Raw genomic sequence first — 19802 nt, 5'->3', positions numbered from 1 at the left:
TTAATATATATTTGTGTTTTTAAATGCAGCTCTCATTGGTTACTTTTGGTGATTTGCATACGGTCAAAAAGCGTATGTATCTTGGATCCATTGCCTTCTAATCGCAACAAAGGTTTAATTAAAGGCTCTGTGAATTTGTAAGTAAATACTTTATTATTTATATAAGTATTTTAGCAGGTATGATATTATTTATAAATTTTTATGTATGCTTATAATTATTATAGGGCATTTCGCTCTGTTCCTACGAGTGCACGGGTTAAGAGCATCAATTGGAAGACATTCAAAGTATGTATGAAAATTGAATTTAAGTTTTAGTGTGATATTTTGAATTACATTAAGTTTTTAAAATTAGTAAAATAATCTATGTATATTTTTTAGTGCCCGATCCAACCGGGAGGTCATGAGTGTGGATATTATGTCATGCGATACATGTATGACATCGTGACAAAATATTCATCTGTTGATAATTTGGATGGGGTAAGTGAATTTAAATAGAACTATGTATAGTTAAGTTATATTTTATTAATTAACATATTTAATAATTTTATTAATTTAATTTTTTGTAGGCATTTGAAAGAGATAGTCCGTATTCTATGGACGACATAAATGAGGTTCGAGAGCATTGGTCAAAGTTCTTCTTTTCCGAGTGCTTATAACTTGTATTTTATTGATAAAAAGTATTTTGTTTTTGATGATAGTATTGATCGAATAAAAAAAAACTTAAAATGTCATCCGCGACCATTCCTAGTCAGAAATGGTCGCGGATGACATTTTATTAAAATAATAAAATAAGAAAACGCGACCATTTCTAGCCAGAAATGGTCGCGTTTTCCCTTCGAATTAAAAAAAGAAAAAAAGCAATACGCGACCATTCTTTGTCAAGAATAGTCGCGTGTTACTAACAATACGCGACCATTTCACAATAGTCGCGTAAAGTCGATACCTTTGCGCGAGCCTCTCATAGGCGACCATTGTACAATGGTCGCCTATTGTCTTTTACAATGGTTGCCTATCTGCAATTTTGTACTAGTGAAACTACCCTAAAGCCTAAACCCCTAAAACTGTAACACCCCCGAATTTCAACAATTTTTAAAACTTAATTTAAAGGGATAAACCGTCTAAACATCAACATAAGAGAAGCGGAAGCGAACTACATAAATCCGGGAGATTCTATGCCACTCCTAAATCAAACATAGGTGCACAAGCAGATACTACAACTACAACAATCTAACAACTCTACCACATAGGCTTACAGGCCTCAACAACTAATACAGGAAGAGATAACACTATCTACAGGCCACTAGCGCGCTCTCCAAAGCTACCCAACCTGTAAAGCAACAAATAGAAATGGGACGACGCCCGGTCAGCGAATAATGCTGGTAACCCACCAATACATGTGAAATAACATACATAAGTAAGATATACATTTGTAAAATCATTTGCGAAACGGAATACATATATATAAGTGCAAAACCAAGAGTAATAGTCAACACAAGACTCAACACTCTCTCGACAAAACAACATGGGAACACATCCCAAGACCACCAGAATACCATGACTCACAAAAGAGTCAAGGCATGATCTATCATCGCTCAATAAATCAAAACCCGACAAGTACAACGCAAAAGATTAAGACTTACACACCCGGCAACACATGCCTCTGTGACTACACACGTCACAAGAGAAGAGCACACAACACCAGCTACAATAGCCCTCGCGACATCACCCATCAAGAGTTGGTATGCCTGCATTATGCCCTGTTCCAACCTTATGGCTACCCCCAACCTTGTTTCTTCATTCCAACCATTACCTCGACGACCCCTGTACTTCTTAGTCCAACCTTTTCCCTCCGGGACCGTCGTCCCCCACCAACGACCACCAACGAGACCACCAATTTCATAGTACACGAGGTACCGTACACACACACGGCAACACATGCCTTCCCAAGAAATACGGGGACCCATCACTCATGCCACAACTCCATAATCACGTCACGGCCACCACGAGGACCGCTGCAATACCTTGGTGACTAGTGTCCCATACCACTAATCGTGCAATCCAGGTAAAGCCACACACACCACACCTCAACAGGAATCAATTAACGGATTACAACGAAGATATGAAATATACTCAATCAAGGAACGGGTCACAGCCCAACAACAACAACGATGGATAACACAAGTTATCATCAACCAATCGGAAGGTACGAACAACACACACGCTAGCATTTAGACACTACACTAGCATGCTTATCAAATGGATAAACCAAAGGTAGTTCCGAAGGACACACAAGATTCACCACGGTTCAACGAAACACAATGTTGAACACTTAGCACGGGATTCAAGACACCAAAGTCCTACATGGATACCTACCATATAGTTCTAGACATACGAAACATCAAGAAGACACTCAAACAGTTCCACAAAAGAACATCGGGAAGTCAAAAGACCAAGTACTGAGTCAAAAGAATCAAGGGGAACAAATCCCCCATTCATCTCATCATGTTCCCCGCGGGTGGACCCACGGGTAGCGCCCCACCCGTGGTTCCGCCCGCGGGAACATATTCCAACAAGGCCCGTACTCGCGGGTAGGGCGACAGGTAGTGCCCCTCCCGCCGTTCCGCCCGCGGGTACACGTCCTGTACCACAAAACACCACTTCGCGGATTTTCGTCTTCAAACACAAATTCAAGTCCAAAACATGTCAAATCTCACCAAATACGACAAAATGAATTGAACCAAAGGAAATGCCAAGCAATGACACACAAGAACCCTAAACACAAGTTCTAGATATGCATTTTCACAAGATAATGCATAAATACTCACATTTCATAACAAAATCACATGTAGAATCCAAGAAATCACATATAGGTAAGCAAAATAGGTTTTGTAGAGCATGGATTACCTCATTCGCTTATCCAACCAAAACCAACGCCAACATTGGCTCAACTCATAAAACCAAGCTACCGGGAACCTGAGAATCAAACCAGATCTCCAACTAATTAACAAGAGTACTATACAAAACTAATAAGCTCATAAAGGGATTTAAACTCTAATTTAATCCTAAATTACCCACAAGTCTAACCATCTAAGCTAGATATTCCATTGGTAACTTAATCACAACATTAAACACTAATAAACAAGAATTAATAGTAAGACTATTAATTAAACTAATAACCAAAAAACCCTAATTACTACTTAGGCCATGCTAAAATTAAACCCTGGCCACTCACCATACTAAACATCCACCAAACCACTTAGCTAGTAACTCAATTAAGTAATTTAACCAACATATATCTATATAAACAACTAATTAAGGTAACGCAACTACAAAAACTAAAGGAGATTCAAACCCTAGCCAACCACATACACAACCCCCTCTCTAACCACAAAGCTAAACTGCAACTTATTAACTTAATTAAACAAAAACTAACTAATACTAAACTAAACATCAAAGACAAAGAAAGAGGCTCACCATCTTTTTCTCTTCTTCACGCCATGCTACAGCTCCCGCGGGTGGAACACGGTGAGAGCCACCACCTTACATCTACCCGCGGGGAACACCTCGAACAACACCACCGGAGAGCCACCACGCCGGGAACGGAGGAGAGACGCCACCACCGAGCTCCGTCTACACCGCCATTGCCACGCATCACCGCTGCCACGATCCGCCGGAGCTTCTATGGACCGCCTAAGCCCAAGCCACCGGACAAGGAGCTCGCCGGAGACCACCGCCACACTGCTGCCAGAACCTACCACTGGGAGAAGAGCTTCGAGCCGGAGAACAAGGAGCTCACCAGAAGGAGACCGAGACTACCCAAGCTACCTCGCCGGACCTGCTCTCTACTTCCCGATGCTAGCTACTGGAACTTCCAACGTAAGGCAAACACCAACCATCTTCATCTTCACGACCCATGTTTGTTGCTTGGCCGAGAAGAGGAGACGGGAAAAAGGGCGACTGGCTGCTGAACATAGAAGCAAAGAAGGGAAATGATACCATGCATACACCTACACACTATGGGTAGGGTTACTCAAAGAATGGGCTGGGCTAGACTTGGATCAAAAGCTTGGGTTGGGTAACATAGGTTGGGCTTAAACACTTTAAGCTCAGAAAATATTAATACTTATATTTATGTATACATATGGGCTCAACTTGTGGGGCTCAAAACTTATATAATATATAGTCTTAGGATACATAAGCACTTGGGCTCAAAGAATAATTATTAGGCCTTAGGGACTAAAACTCATTTTGGGTCTAGGCATATTTTGTACAAAAATATTGGTTCACCATAATAGGTAGACCCGAGCTCGTTTTAAAATAAATAGCTATATAAATATTTTTATTAAAAATATTTATTATCGGGACTATTATTTATTTTTAGGAAAATACCGGGTGTCACATCCTCACCCCCATAAAAGAAGCTTCGTCCCCGAAGCTAGAAAAATCATTTTGGGGATAAGAGTGTCACAAAAATACGATAGTATATCGAGAAATTTTTTTGCGGGCAAAATATATACATATATATACACTAGGTTTTGGAAAAGAGTTGGTTCGAAAGGTTAGAAAGGTTGAAGGGTTTATATTTTAAACTCAAGGACACGATGGTTGATAAGAAAAGAGGATGAGAGTTTAGGTTCCAAACTTGAGGACAACGTTAAATAGGATTAGGATCAAAGTCATCAAAGTTGCAACTTAGGAAATAAGGTTGCCACTTTGCACAGAATTGTTTGAAGTGAGGGATCAAGAACGGGGTTTGAAAGAATTGGAAGGACTTCCTAATGATAGGTACTAGATTTAGGCTCCAAGATAACATAGATTAAGAAGGAATTCGAGATTTTCAAGGTTACAACTTAGGAAAACGAGGTTGTCACCTTGTACAGAATCAAAACAAGAAGAAAAAAAGAACGAGATTCGACGAGATAGGAAGGATTTCTCGGAAAAAGACATTTGGTTTGACAAGAAGAGGAGGGAAGAACGGCTTAAAGAGGGTTAGGGATTCCCAACTTCAGGCGACTTCTTCGACTTGACGCTTCGGTCGCTGCACAGATAACGAACTGAAGGCACCTTACTCTGATTCTGACGCGTTCTAACGCTAAGATTTTTACCGGATCTTCCTCGTAAGCTGAGATCTCAAACATCTTTACCCCAAACACTTCTTCAAACACTGGTTTCTTCTTTCACTTCGTTACGGCTGCGCGAAACTCACACGGATTAGGCAACTAGGAGATGGCTTGCTTCCCTTATCGGTCTTCATTATTGCGTCGGTAATGAAGCTCTTAGCACACTTCCTTAATCTTCTTAAAGATTCGGCTTGTTATCCGTTCTAACTAAAACACAATCGGTCGAAACACTGATCACCGCTTTCTTCTTTCTCTAAGCGCACCCGGTTGCCGGTTCTTGTCATCTCAAGACTTCGGTGATTTTCACACCAACCTTTCTTCTTTGATGCACCTGAAGATCGTCGAGGTCAAAGCACCCATGTAACCCTTGCACAACAACCACCGCTGATAGGGAAACTTGATCCATTAATAGAGCACAATCCACGGCCTTCGTGAATCTGTAGCGCAAGTTCCCAACTTGCCTTCTTGATCTGTATGATTCTTTCCCATTAACCATCTGATGTTGGTTGAATCGTAGAGCTCAACTGCTGATATGAACCTAGTCCAAGGCTCAAATAAAATGGATTATTGTCCCAAGATTACTCTCAATGCAAAGATAGAGATGGATCAAAATACCTTAAACCTCACGAGAAACCCTTTGTCTCGAATCCTCAAAGACTTGGAAGAATCCCATCTAGCTTCAAGTACCTCGATGTTGCAATCTTCAATCAACTAGAGTCGGATCTAGTTTCCTTCGATTCAAGAACGAGTCCACGAACCTAAATCTAAGGTTGAAGAAAGTAAGATTGATTCCAGTCCACGAATCAATTTGCTAGTCGAGTCCACGACTAGCCACTAATTGAGTCCACAATTAGCCATAAGGTTTCTTACACAAGTGTAAAGAAAAACTTAAGAATTTTATTGAATTAAAGCCTGCTCAAAACTGATATGGATGTGCCCTATTTATAGGTATAGGGTAGCATTGTAATCTAAATACAATGGGAAAAAGAGTCCTAAACCTAATATAGAAAACAAGTAAATAGAGTTTTATTTAGAAAATGATTTAAGAAATCCTTTCTAAATACAACTAGTGTTTTCTCTTTTATGCCAAACAATTTAAATTAATGATGACCAAAAATAATAGGGCTGATTTGGGCCTAATTTAATCACCAAAATCAGCACTTAAACAATTATAAAAAGCCTTGAGTTCTTCGCCATCATTTGCAATTGGGCTTGAATTGGATTTCCACCATTTTTGAACATAACCAATAAAGAGTTGTCTTAATTGTTTGGACTTAGACCTTGTGATTGGCCCAACTGGTACTCTTAATGGATCTTCAGTTGTTTGGGTTGCATTAACTGCAACCTTAAACCAAACGCAAACGGTGGAAATTTTCGTAAACTGAAGTCTTCACCAAGACAACATCTTGAGATAACCCAGAATTCCTTACTCAAAGATTTGCTCATGTCTTTACTAGAAGCTCAGTTGGTCGAGTCTTGTACACTGTTGATAACTTTGCTGTCTGCATGCGGTAGTCGGCTACAAACCAACTTTGTCTTTTCTTGTCTTGATTAACGGTAAGTCTTCCTTGAAAACTTTGTTGCCGCATGAGCATGTCCTACTTATGAAGGTCCAACGGTAGAATCGGTCTCTAGGTTGATCTCCGACTGTCCTTCCTTTTACTGTTCAAACTTCCCATACAAGATTAGCTACTTCTCGGTCCTTCCTGGTTTTAGGTAGATCTCTTACCAGGAATCTTTGGTACATCGTCTCACTTGCAACTTAAGTACACTTGGTGATCGGATCCGTCTTTGCTTCGCTCTTGTCGATTTGGATCTTCTGGTTGTGCCAACGTTTGATTGCAACTTGGTTACGTCTTCTTTTTTTCCTGCTATCAAACCTCCTTACCAAAAGACTTCAGGTTAGCCATAACTTTCCAGGTGTGTCAGATAGGATGAACGCTACCCTCATTCACCAACTACTTCTTAACCTCTTCATGATTCACAGGATCAGGCGACTTGCCAACAGCGATGCTCTTCTCTTCCATGTACCTTAGAGGTCTAAGCTTTTCATGTATGGCCATCTTGAGCCTTGTTACTTCCAAGTTCATTGCTTCGAACTTCCCCGATCATGGTTTCTGCACGGGTAGGTAGAATTACTTTCATGATGGACACTTCGGTCTTACACTTCGACTTTTCGCGCTTAGGACGGATCCAGGTTGACTCGTAGCTCTTTAACTCTGGAAGGTTCAATAACGTTGACCCACGAACGATCTCTTGGCGTGAGTTGACATCTTCTTAGAGCATCTGGGACCGCTCTTAACTTCCCCTCGCGGGTGAGGGTCTTCTGAACTTGATCTTCGAACTCTAAACGACGACTTGCTTCATATCGGACAACAGTTGCACGAAAGGTAAACTTCAACTCTAGGATTAGCGTAAAAATTGATGACGATGTCGCACGAAAGATGACTTCACTTGCTTGAACGGAGATTGTCGTAGCTGACTTCTGGTTGCGTGTAGAGTAGACCATCTTCTTTGTGTTGGCCACGTGCCCAACTGCAACCACCATGACTTGACTATCTTGAGACAACAGATCTTCGATCTTCTTATTCTTTAGCCGCAGACTTTTGTAGGTCTTCAACGAACTCAAAACGAGGCGACTTACCGAGAAGGTTCACACAAACCGGTAGCAACAACTAAAACTACTAGAGCTAACAACAGAACAAGATAAAAGAACTACACAGATAACAAAAGACAACTCACTACCTCACCGCGCGTCCTAAGAATCCTATACTTAGGTACTAAAACACTTAGAGGCTTCACTAGGCAACATAAGGTATCAACTTAGAGCACTAACCTAAGCTCAACTTAGGTCTTTAAAGTCCAACACTTAACATCCTAGGCTCTAATACAAACTGTAACACCCCCGAATTTCAACAATTTTTAAAACTTAATTTAAAGGGATAAACTGTCTAAACATCAACATAAGAGAAGCGGAAGCGAACTACATAAATCCGGGAGATGCTATGCCACACCTAAATCAAACATAGGTGCACAGGCAGATACTACAACTACAACAATCTAACAACTCTACCACATAGGCTTACAGGCCTTAACAACTAATACAGGAAGAGATAACACTATCTACAGGCCACTAGCGCGCTCTCTAAGGCTACCCAACCTGTAAAGCAACAAATAGAAATGGGACGACGCTCGGTCAGCGAATAATGCTGGTAACCCACCAATACATGTGAAATAACATACATAAGTAAGATATACATTTGTAAAATCATTTGCGAAACGGAGTACATATATATAAGTGCAAAACCAAGAGTAATAGTCAACACAAGACTCAACACTCTCTCAACAAAACAACACGGGAACACATCCCAAGACCACAAGAACACCACGACTCACAAAAGAGTCAAGGCATGATCTATCATCACTCAATAGATCAAAACCCGACAAGTACAACGCAAAATAATAAGACTTACACACCCGGCAACACATGCCTCCGTGACTACACACGTCACAAGAGAAGAACACACAACACCGGCTACAATAGCCCTCACGACATCACCCATCACGAGTTGGTATGCCTGCCTTATGCCCTGTTCCAACCTTATGGCTACCCGCAACCTTGTTTCTTCATTCCAACCATTACCTCCAGGACCCCTGTACTTCTTAGTCCAACCTTTTCACTCCGGGACCGTCGTCCCCCACCAACGAGACCACCAATTTCATAGTACACGAGGTAGCGTACACACACACGGCAACACATGCCTTCCCAAGAAATACGTTGTAACACCCCGTGTTACGATCCCTAAAACCAATTAAATCATTTAATTAATCACCTAAGAGAAAGAATTAAATCACAACAATTAATTAGGGAGGCCCACCATAGTCCATGGGCCCTTATCCCTAAACCCAATCCTTAGTCCTAAAAGGAATAGAGTTAGCAGACCTATAGTAATTAGACCCTAAGTAAGACTCTTAGATATATAAATAGGGAACATAATGAGGCACCTAGAACTCCAACCACAATAATCTCTCACCACACCAAGAATTCCAAGAATTCCCTAGGAGAAATCAAGAAACGGGAAAGCTTAAAGAAAGACCCTTCATAGCCAAGGAATCAATTAAAGGCTAAGAGGTAACCCATGTCTCAACAAAACCTATTTTCATAGCTATGATTCCCCTCTTAGGATTTCCCCATATTATTGTGTATTGATGATTTGTGATATTATTATTGATGATTGGTGGGATGATTCCATGGGTGATCTTGATGATGAGAGGTTCGTGATAATTGTGGTGTTCTTGACGATTATATAACGTTCTTGATAATTATATGGTGTTCTTGATGTTCTTAATGATTATATGAGGTTCTTGATAGTTATATGATATTGCTACCGAATCTTGATTTTTGGAAGATGAATTGTGTTCTTGTTGATTTAAAAATAATTAGAACCCTAGGTATATCATAGAATTCGTATGGTATTATTCTTGGTATATTGGGTGGGAATTCGCATGATTGGGTGTTGATTATGTTTAGAAAAGCATGATAGGTTATGTTCCATATGTTTCTCGATCTTTGATCCGTTAATTGTCTACGTGTGTTATCAATTGCGTTTGAAAGTGTCTAAGCATCGTTTCGGGTTCCACAAAGGTTCCTGGGGCGTTTTTGTTGAAAAAGAGTCAGTGGGGGGTAGGGGACCCGCTACCTACCCGCGGCCTTCTTGGGCAACGCCGGCAGCGGGCAGTCGGCGGGCGGGCAGCTGCCCGCCGGGCACCCGCTGCCCGGAATAGCTGCCGCCGGCGGGTGAACCCTCACCCACCGGCTACCCGCTGGTTTGCACCCCAATTTGGGATTTTGGCTTCCCCGTTTGATGTTCCCCCGACCCCCGTGGTGTCCCAACGGACTCCGTCTATCGTGCCTATGTCTAGTTTGATATTTCGGGTACCGTTCGTAGGTTGTATGAGTCTTATATATTGCATGCTAGTTGAATTGGTATCCCGTTGACCTAGGTGAAGGAAGTATGAACCCCTTAGGATTATTCTTAGTATGTGAAGGATCACGCATAGGTTTTGTTATACGTTTTCTCCCCTTCCCAATGTGTTAATGTGGGTTGCATGTGCTTGCTATGTGTTATGTGTGCATGATACCCCAATTCGGTTGCGATCGGATTGGTTATTCCTGAGCTGCGGTTCAGAAGCTGGCTGCGGTCAGATTTACACTCTCGGGCTGCGGTCCACCGTTTGGTTGCGATCAAACGTTTCTACATGAGCTGCGGTTCATATTTCCTGGCTGCGGTCAGATGACATACTCTTGGGCTGCGGTCCACTGTTTGGTTGCGATCAAACTATGATGAGCTGCAGTTCATCGGTCGGTTGCGATCGACCCCTCCATGTTGCGATACGGGGCAGGGTGTTGCGGGACCGTGTCAGAGCTATATGCGCTGACCCTCGTGTATGGGCATGCGATTGGTCCTGTGGCGCCAACAAAGTGTGCTGTGTGATGAGATACTGATGAGTTGTTGTTATGAGTACCTTGGGGATGTGACTATGGGTTTTATACTGGGAATCGTATATGTTGGATTATGATTACCAATTGTGCTTATCTTACCTGTCTTGCCTGTTGTAAACTGTATATGCTTGGTATAACTGCTATCCGTGCTTAGCCCTACCTGTTGAGTCGATCCATGTTTTGAAAGCTAGAGTTTCTTAGGATATATCTTCATGCTTCAAAATGGTTTTTGTATATCTATATATATGTCTATATGTATTGTATTTCGACGCGTTGGAGTGGGTTACTAGCATCTCTCGCTGAACATATATATTTGGCTTTCAGGCACAGACGAGTAGATCACTGGAGTGCACTAGAAGCTTGGGGCGTAGCTTAGATAGTTTTTCCCTTTCGGCCTGCGTGTCATGATCTAGTATTGATACTGATTGAGGTTTTAGAATTTGGCATGTGCACCCAAGTTCTCTAGCTCGGGTGTGGCATAGCACCCCGTACTCTTTGTATAGTATTTTGGGATTTAATGAGATTCTATCTTTATTATATAAGTTTTAAAAGTCTTGAAAATCTGGGGTGTTACAGTTGGTATCAGAGCCTAAGTTTGACCCTAGGATAAAACCCTTCAGACCGGACTCTAGGACATTAGGCTTGAACTCTAAGTATTTAGGAACATAGGACTCGGGAATTTTAGGACGCACAGTGAGATTGTGAAACCTACACATAACCCCCCTCACTTCATTCCTTCCTTGTCTAAAGAAAACCTTCCCCCGCTTATCACGTCAAAGAAGGACACCAAGCTCTAATTTAATGTTTTTTATAAACATTGACTCAGAAAGACGACAGTATGACACCCAACAGAAGACAATCAAGGACCCCAGAACCCGCCGCACACGACCCCCTAACCCAAACACTACAACAACTAACGCAAGTCGCCCAGGCACTAAGCGACGTAGCTCTATGCAACAACAGGCCCCCACCACCTCCATCGAACGCGAACTCAGACATCGCCCGACAAGTCTCAAACCATCGACCACCCACGTTCTCAGGAGAAGAGGATCCCGTAATCCTGGAGGAATGGATCTGGACCCTCGACAAAATTCTCGGGCTAGTAGAATGCCTAGAAGAACGTCGCGTGGAGATAGCCTCGTTCTACGTCGGACACGAAGCCGATCTTTGGTGGATTCACGAGGGTCCCGCTTACCAACAAGAACCGGGGTTCAACTGGGAAAACCTCAAAACGCAACTACGAGAACGATTCTATCCAACACACGTAAAAGCATCCATGTACGAAGAGTTTCTCCCTCTGAAACAAGGGACAGCTACCGTCATGGAATATCACAAGCGATTCCTCGAACTGCCACGCTTCGCGCCAGAACTAGTCCCCACCTAGGTAACTAAAATAGAGAGGTTCGTATCAGGCCTCAACTTTGAAGCACGAAAAGCACTTGTGGTAAGCAGACCTCGGACTCTCAACGAGGCTTACTCCAGTGCCGCCAATCTCTATCGAATCCAACTACTCCAACGCGGGGTTCAGGAACAAATACGAAAGAGGAACACCGGAGGAGGGGCACCACCGATAAAAAGGACAAGAAATGACATCAACACTAGACCAAGTAACCTGGCCAACCAAAGGACACCCCTGGGAACCAACGACGCTAGCACAAGGAACCTTCCTTGCCCGAAATGCAACAAGAACCATAGAGGCAAGGATTGCATGGGCAATCCCTGGCGATGCTTCAACTGCGGAGAGGAAGGACACAAGGCCTACCAGTGCACCCAACCCCAAAGACAACGCACCACCACCACGGGTCAACACGGGGGCACCACCCACCAAGGGAACTACGGCGCTCCCGGGAAAATATTCGTCATGAGCCGCACTCAAGCCGATCTCGGGAACGAGAGCAATCTCGAGGAGGGGAACCTAATCCCAGAAGATGAGGACCACGCAAACCCCGCGAGAAAAAACCAAGAAGACGAATTCTGTCTAGGATAAACCGGCAAATTCCTTGTAATCACTTTCATAATAGAACTACTTATTTAGCAATTACTTCGGAATTATTATGAATAAAAGATTATATCGAAATTCGATCCTACTTATAAAGATAGAACCAAAAATTTATATGTCAAGCCGAGCCCCCCACCACTAGAAGACGAAAGAGGGAAAAAGACAAAGACCACACCATTAAAAAGCCTAGTGTTGCCACCAGGAATTAAACCTTGGACCTCCCATATACAAGACCAAGGTCTTGACCACTAGACTAAAGGTGTTTCTTAGAATCACAAGGGAACACTTTCGTCTTAAGGCGCCTACAATCCCTAAAACCCACCAAAACCCCCAAATCAAAAAAACCCTTCTTCTTCTTCCACGTTCCCCCACCTTCTCTCTCCCTCTTCTCTCCCTTTTCTCTCCCTCTCGTCTGACCGCCCCCACGCCGGAACCCACGAATCACCACCGCCAACCACCCAGACCACGCTCTGCCGCACGCCGCCACCGGCCGAACACCATTCGTCAGCCCACACCATCGCGCCGCCGCCTAAGCCGACCGCCCCACCATCACCCACGCTACGCCCAGCTGCAACCCGCTGCCACCACTGCCCAAAACCGCCACCACGCCCTCGCCCTCGCCACACCAACGCCGGAACCCACTTAGCCGCCACCTCCCTCGAAAAGCGCCGCACCGCCGATGGTCTCGCCGGAAAAACGTGCCGGAGCTCCGCCGCCGTCCCACTGGAAAATCATCGGAAAGTTCACCGGATCATTTTACCACCAAGAAAGGCTTCACTATGCCGAAAAAGCCCCTCGGAACCTACACCCCGGAATGGAGCAACGCCGATTACACCGTGATCGGAGGTAAAGCCCTTGAACCCGACCAATTCTCTCCGGAATTGGTTGATATGCTTAGACACCAAGGGCTTTTGGATACATATCTCACCATCAAAGGGGATACGTATCCCGAATTGGTGAAGGAATTCTATCGACACCTTGTAGCCACCCAACGGGGTGATAAGCTAGAAATCACCACCAAGGTCCGCGGCAAGGAAATTATACTTTCCAAAGGCCGTTTGGCCAAGCTCTTGAAATTAGCCACCACGGGTGTGTCAAACTACGACCGAAAGGGGTGGATTGATACCCAAAACACGGGGTACAAGGACTATCTCGGGTACCCACTCGGGAAAGAAGACGGATTCACCGCGGCCACACGACCAAATAGGAAGTGGCTATCGGCGGAACAAAATAAATTGGTCATGATTATAACCGATAGTCTCCTGCCCACGAACAATAAGAGCAAGGACGTGGGGAGCTTAGAATGCGCCTTTGTCTATCTCTTGAAACATAAAGTCAAGTTCAACCTACCGGCACTCATGCTAAAACACGTGGAGTTTTGCAAGACAAACAACCGACTTAGGCTACCCTACGGAATGATCCTAAGTTGGATCATGGAGAAAAAGGGGGTGGACCTAAGCCACACCGAAGTTAAAACCGCAAACGGCATGGTCTTTAACGCCCAGAATCTCCGCCGCAACGACATCTACTACACCGAAGGGGGACACTACCTCACCATCGAGGAAATTTGCCAAAAACCCGAGGAGGAACGAAGAGAATTGGTCGAACAATTAGACATCTCCAACAAGAAGCTCAAGCGGGCAATGCAAGATTGTGGAATCCCGGGGGGAAATGAGGACCGGGAGGAGGACGACGAGCCTGGTCCGTCGTTACACCCACGATCAAGAGGGAATCCCAGGGAGCAAAACGAGGGCTCGATCAATGAGCGCATACTCGCACACCACAACCGACAAAACCAAATCATGGAGGAAGGGTTCTCATCCTTGATCCGTACGACACGCGCACTAGACCAGAGGGTGGCAGCAATCGAGGCCACTTTGGGCACTCGCGAGGCATCCAGCTCAGGAGCAGGAGACCGAGGTAGACCCAAAACCCTTCTATCACAACACCACCAGAAATCCAGTCTACCCCAGCTAAGGCAAAACATGGGGCCACATTCCTAACCAGGAGGGCAAAACGCGGGATGCCTAGGGGCGAAAGAATGGATTAACACACCGGGCTTCGGGGACGAAGCCCCTTGTAAGGGGGGGAGAGTGTAACACCCCGTGTAACGATCCCTAAAACCAATTAAATCATTTAATTAATCACCTAAGAGAAAGAATTAAATCACAACAATTAATTAGGGAGGCCCACCATAGTCCATGGGCCCTTATCCCTAAACCCAATCCTTAGTCCTAAAAGGAATAGAGATAGCAGACCTATAGTAATTAGACCCTAAGTAAGACTCTTAGATATATAAATAGGGAACATAGTGAGGCACCTAGAACTCCCACCACAATAATCTCTCACCACACCAAGAATTCCAAGAATTCCCTAGGAGAAATCAAGAAACGGGAAAGCTTAAAGAAAGACCCTTCATAGCCAAGGAATCAATTAAAGGCTAAGAGGTAACCCATGTCTCAACAAAACCTATTTTCATAGCTATGATTCCCCTCTTAGGATTTCCCCATATTATTGTGTATTGATGATTTGTGATATTATTATTGATGATTGGTGGGATGATTCCATGGGTGATCTTGATGATGAGAGGTTCTTGATAATTGTGGTGTTCTTGACGATTATATAACGTTCTTGATAATTATATGGTGTTCTTGATGTTCTTAATGATTATATGAGGTTCTTGATAGTTATATGATATTCCTACCGAATCTTGATTTTTTGGAAGATGAATTGTGTTCTTGTTGATTTAAAAATAATTAGAACCCTAGGTATATCGTAGAATTCGTATGGTATTATTCTTGGTATATTGGGTGGGAATTCGCATGATTGGGTGTTGATTATGTTTAGAAAAGCATGATAGGTTATGTGTCATATGTTTCTCGATCTTTGATCCGTTAATTGTCTACGTGTGTTATCAATTGCGTTTGAAAGTGTTTAAGCATGGTTTCGGGTTCCACAAAGGTTCCCCAGGTTAAAATACAGTATGTTGTACCGAGGGAGCTGGTCTAACGCTTAAGGGTGGTATATATGTTGGCACCAGTGGTTAGGGAGCCATCGCTTGGGTCTTTGGGCCGTTGAAGCCCTCTGCGATAAAATGCAGAGCTCTGTACGTACGAGGGTGGCCTGGGTTCCAAGGGTGGGTGGAGGTGAGAACCATTGCTCATGTGGCGGAATTTTCAAGGTCCCCCCGGATTAAAATGCAGAGATCTGTACCGGAGGGGATCTGTCCAATGCATGAGGGTGGTATGTTTCTGGAGGCTGGTTTCATTGCTTCTGTGGATGGTCACATAGGTCCCCTCAGATAAAAATGTCGAGCTCTGTACCGCGGGGGATCGACCTGACGCTTGAGGGTGAAACTAGTCCTTCTTTTGGCTTTGGAGCACCATTCCCACCCTTTGTGTAGGGCATGACGCCCAGGAATTGTCTAGCTTTGCATGTGGTACAGGTGGTTTGTAGAATGGGTGTTGGGCCCAGATGGTGGTTTAGAGTTTATTTCCTCTATTAGTTAGCCTTAGGTCTTTTTTGCTTTATTCTTTTATCTCTTTGTAGCCTTGGTCACTTTTGGGCCTTGGCAAGACTTTGTTTTGCTTTTTTAATAGGAGTTCTTCTTCTTTAAAAAAAAAAAAAAAAAAACCCCTTAAATGCTAAACCCTAAACCCTAAACCCAAAACCCTAAGCCCTAAGCCCTAAACCCTAAAACCTTATACCTAAAACCACCTGCCACATCTCACTCGCGCATGCTCGAGCCACTTGCTCTGGCAATTTGAGAGAAAAAAAAAGGCAACTGCACCTTCGAAAAATAAAGAACCGACTTTTCTTGCGTCGGCACGTCTCACGCTGATGATCTGAATCGGTGAAAGGTTCCGCCTCGATGAGGCGGTCATGGTAAAGGGTGGTAGATGGCCTGACTTTGTTGATGAGGCCCTCCGGCAAGCAAAACACCTCGCGGTCGTACTGCATCGTGAAGGTTATGAGTTCTTACCGACGGCGATCCAATGTCTCTAAGCTAGCGATCCGCTCCCTCGCTCATTTGTAGCATTCATCAAGCCTCAAGCTTTCAATCGCACCAAAAATGTCGACGATCGGACGTCGTTCGCGACTGGGCGCGATCGCGATTCCGGCGAACTTAGGGTTTCGCCTCGACGACGATGTCCATTTCCTAGGCTGGCGATATGGGGCCTAGAAGGCCTTCTGCCTCCATCGTCCAGTCCGCAACCATCCTCCTCGCCAATAGAGATGATCGGACATGCGTGGAGATGTGCGATGGTGGTGGTGCTAGGGTTTCGGCCGTGGGGCCTTTGTTGGCCACTCCAGCTGGTAATCTTGAGCCAAGACCACCTGTTAGTCTCATGGGAGGTCAAGAAGGAGTTTTCCATACTCAGTTTAGCAATTGGTAGTCGAGGAAGGCTATCAAGGGTTTTGGTCCCTCGACTTCTGGTGTGATGGCTCCAGCGATATTGCTGGTCACCGAAGTGCCATCTGGGGCTGCTAGATAAGTCAGGGGGGTCAGGGGATCGAGCGATTTGCTTGGGCTCGAGATTGCACGTCATCAGAGCTAGTCGAGGGGTCGCGGCAAGTCTCAGCTTTGGGGCTGCTTCCGGCAGTTGTTCCGTCGCCTGAGGTGGCTGGTGGTCTACGTGGGAAGGCCAATGTGACAACCCAAAACGTTATTTTATAAATTCGGTTTTTAAGAAATTCCTAAATAGTCATTTTCACTCTATAAAAATTTTTGCGATGAAATCGGTGTTTGAATAAATTATTTTGAACCACTTTTAAATAAATTCAACACCGGGACTCATTTTAAATCAAAAATCCTAAATCATCGGTACATTGCGTACCTAGTTTTTTATCCGAAAGTCAATCTGAGTGAAACCAGGAGAAATCTGAGAAACCTAAACTAAGTGGTTGTCTAGAAAGTATTTTTGGAAAAATGCATTTTTACCCCAAAACTATTTTAAAACCATGATTCTAGACCTTGGTCCATGATGCTTGGTGAACCACTAGACTCCACCTTCCCTTGTCTGATATTTTAAGGAATCAAGCCAAATTACTATTTTGCCATCAACCAATCATTGGTGATCTACCTAGGGCTTTGCACCCATATAAATAGAACCATTCCACCTTGTTTCTCCTGATCTTCTTCATTTTGCCTCTTCACCTTTGAGCTCTGTTGAAAGAAAGAAGCAAACACAATAAGTTTTAGCATTCATCTCCTCCATTCATTTTCCATCCTAAGGTTTCCTCTTCTCTTAGCTTTCAATCTCTGAGTTTTGTTAGTCTTGGCTTGTGTTGTTGTTAGAGGTGTCTAGGTGGTGAGTGGAGTGATGTATTAGTAGAGTAGAGGCTGGAATCCACACAAGGAAGGAGAACAAGAAGAAAAGGTAACAAAGGTATAACCCCATGGACTCCCATCTTAAGTTTGGCTATGTGAAGTCATTGTTTTGTAGGTAGAAATGAGTAGAAATGCTAGATTCCTGAAGTGTTTGAGCTATGAAGTGATTTATTACTTGTCTACGATCTGTTGTTGATGTTTTGGATGTGTTATAATTGCATGAGTTTGATTTGCAGATGAGATGAAACCATCTGGTGCACAGGTAGTGTGCACCAGACAATGCACCGACCCCAGCTAACGGGCCAACAAGGGGACCGTTGGCTAGAGCCGTGGCTAGCCGGGCCTAGGGAACGGCCCTAGGAGAGGGCCGTTGCCTAGAGCCGGCAATTTGGCGGTTCGAGGGCCAAGGTCCGTGAGTTGTTCCATGTGCAGTGGTCGGGCCCTTGCGGCTCAGCTACGTGTCGTTTCGGACCAGGTGTCACAAGCCCTTGCATCTCGGTACCTCAGGGCCATCTTGACGCACGTTTTGGCTTTGATTTCGTTAGATTTGGTTAAGTTTTGAGCTAGTTATGAATGTTTTTGTATAAGAAAATGTTGCAGAAGCTTGTCTAGTAAATGAGATGATGTGTTTATCAGACTTTGATCCTCTATATGTTTAGCATGATATTACTGACTTGTTAATTAGAAAAACACGCATGACTAAAATGTCTAGTATGTTTATTTGAGTTGTCTGCCCTTGTTGTAGAATCACAATGATATACTGAGCATGATTTCCTTGAGTATTGTTATACTGTGAGTGAGGTTACCTCGAGCATTTTGAGTTTCAATGGCATGTTTAATACTTGCTAGTGTTAGTTGAGGAGATTTGTCAAGTTATGACTTACAAGCATGATTTATTGAAATATTGAGATTTCACATGATATATAGAATTGAAGCATGTTGTACAGTAATTTACATTCTAAGCATATCATGTTTTTATAAGAGCATGAATGGCCAACGTGTGCCTAAGTATTATTTTCCAAAATTCATGAGCATGAGAAGTTGTTGAGATGTGACATGCATAAGTTTGGTGCATGATATATATATATATATATATATATATATATATATATATATATATATATATATATATATATATATATATATATATAATCTAAATCAGTGAGGTTTTGGAGGACCTGTTGGGACTATGTCCTTTCGGAGTAAAAGAGAAAGTAACGGACATCGATCCGACAGATTTATCATGTAACGCGGTGTATTCCCATGTTACGAGGTTGAAGACTGCCCGCCACGCTAGGAATCCTGGTTAGGGGGTGTGCACACTAAAAGTATGATACCTGATTCCACGGAGAAAGCAAGCAAGAAAGAAAGATAAAGAACCAAAAGAGTGGTCCTGTGGGCGAGTTGAGTATGTGGCCGGCTAGATTGCCGAGCCGGTTAAGTCCATTCACGATTTTTGAAGACCTACCTCCCCACGAGTTAGGGGTTCCGTAGTTACGGATGTGGCGGATGCACAAGATTGCACCGTACGCTAGGGCTTCACTGCAGCGGAATACCTGTCTCGCACAAGAAGTGAAACGAGAAGTATGAGAAAGTTTGAGCAAGAAAGAAATCGAGTCAAAAGACTCAAGAGAAAGAAAGTGAGTCATTGTGACTCTAAGAAACCTCGACATAAAAGTATTCTATTTACAAACAAGTGTATATGTATACTTATCATTTTGCACGAGATTGCATAATGAGAATGTTTGCACGAGATTGCATTTGAGTATAGTATTGCACGAGATTGCATAATGAGAATGTTTGCACTAGATTGCATATTGAGAATGATTACCCGAGATTGTGTATTGA

This window comes from Ipomoea nil, unplaced genomic scaffold, assembly GCF_001879475.1.
Source record: "Ipomoea nil cultivar Tokyo-kokei standard unplaced genomic scaffold, Asagao_1.1 scaffold0927, whole genome shotgun sequence".
Lineage (NCBI taxonomy): Eukaryota > Viridiplantae > Streptophyta > Magnoliopsida > Solanales > Convolvulaceae > Ipomoea > Ipomoea nil.
The sequence above is the reverse complement of the archived record's forward strand: the minus strand, read 5'-3'. Positions refer to the sequence as shown.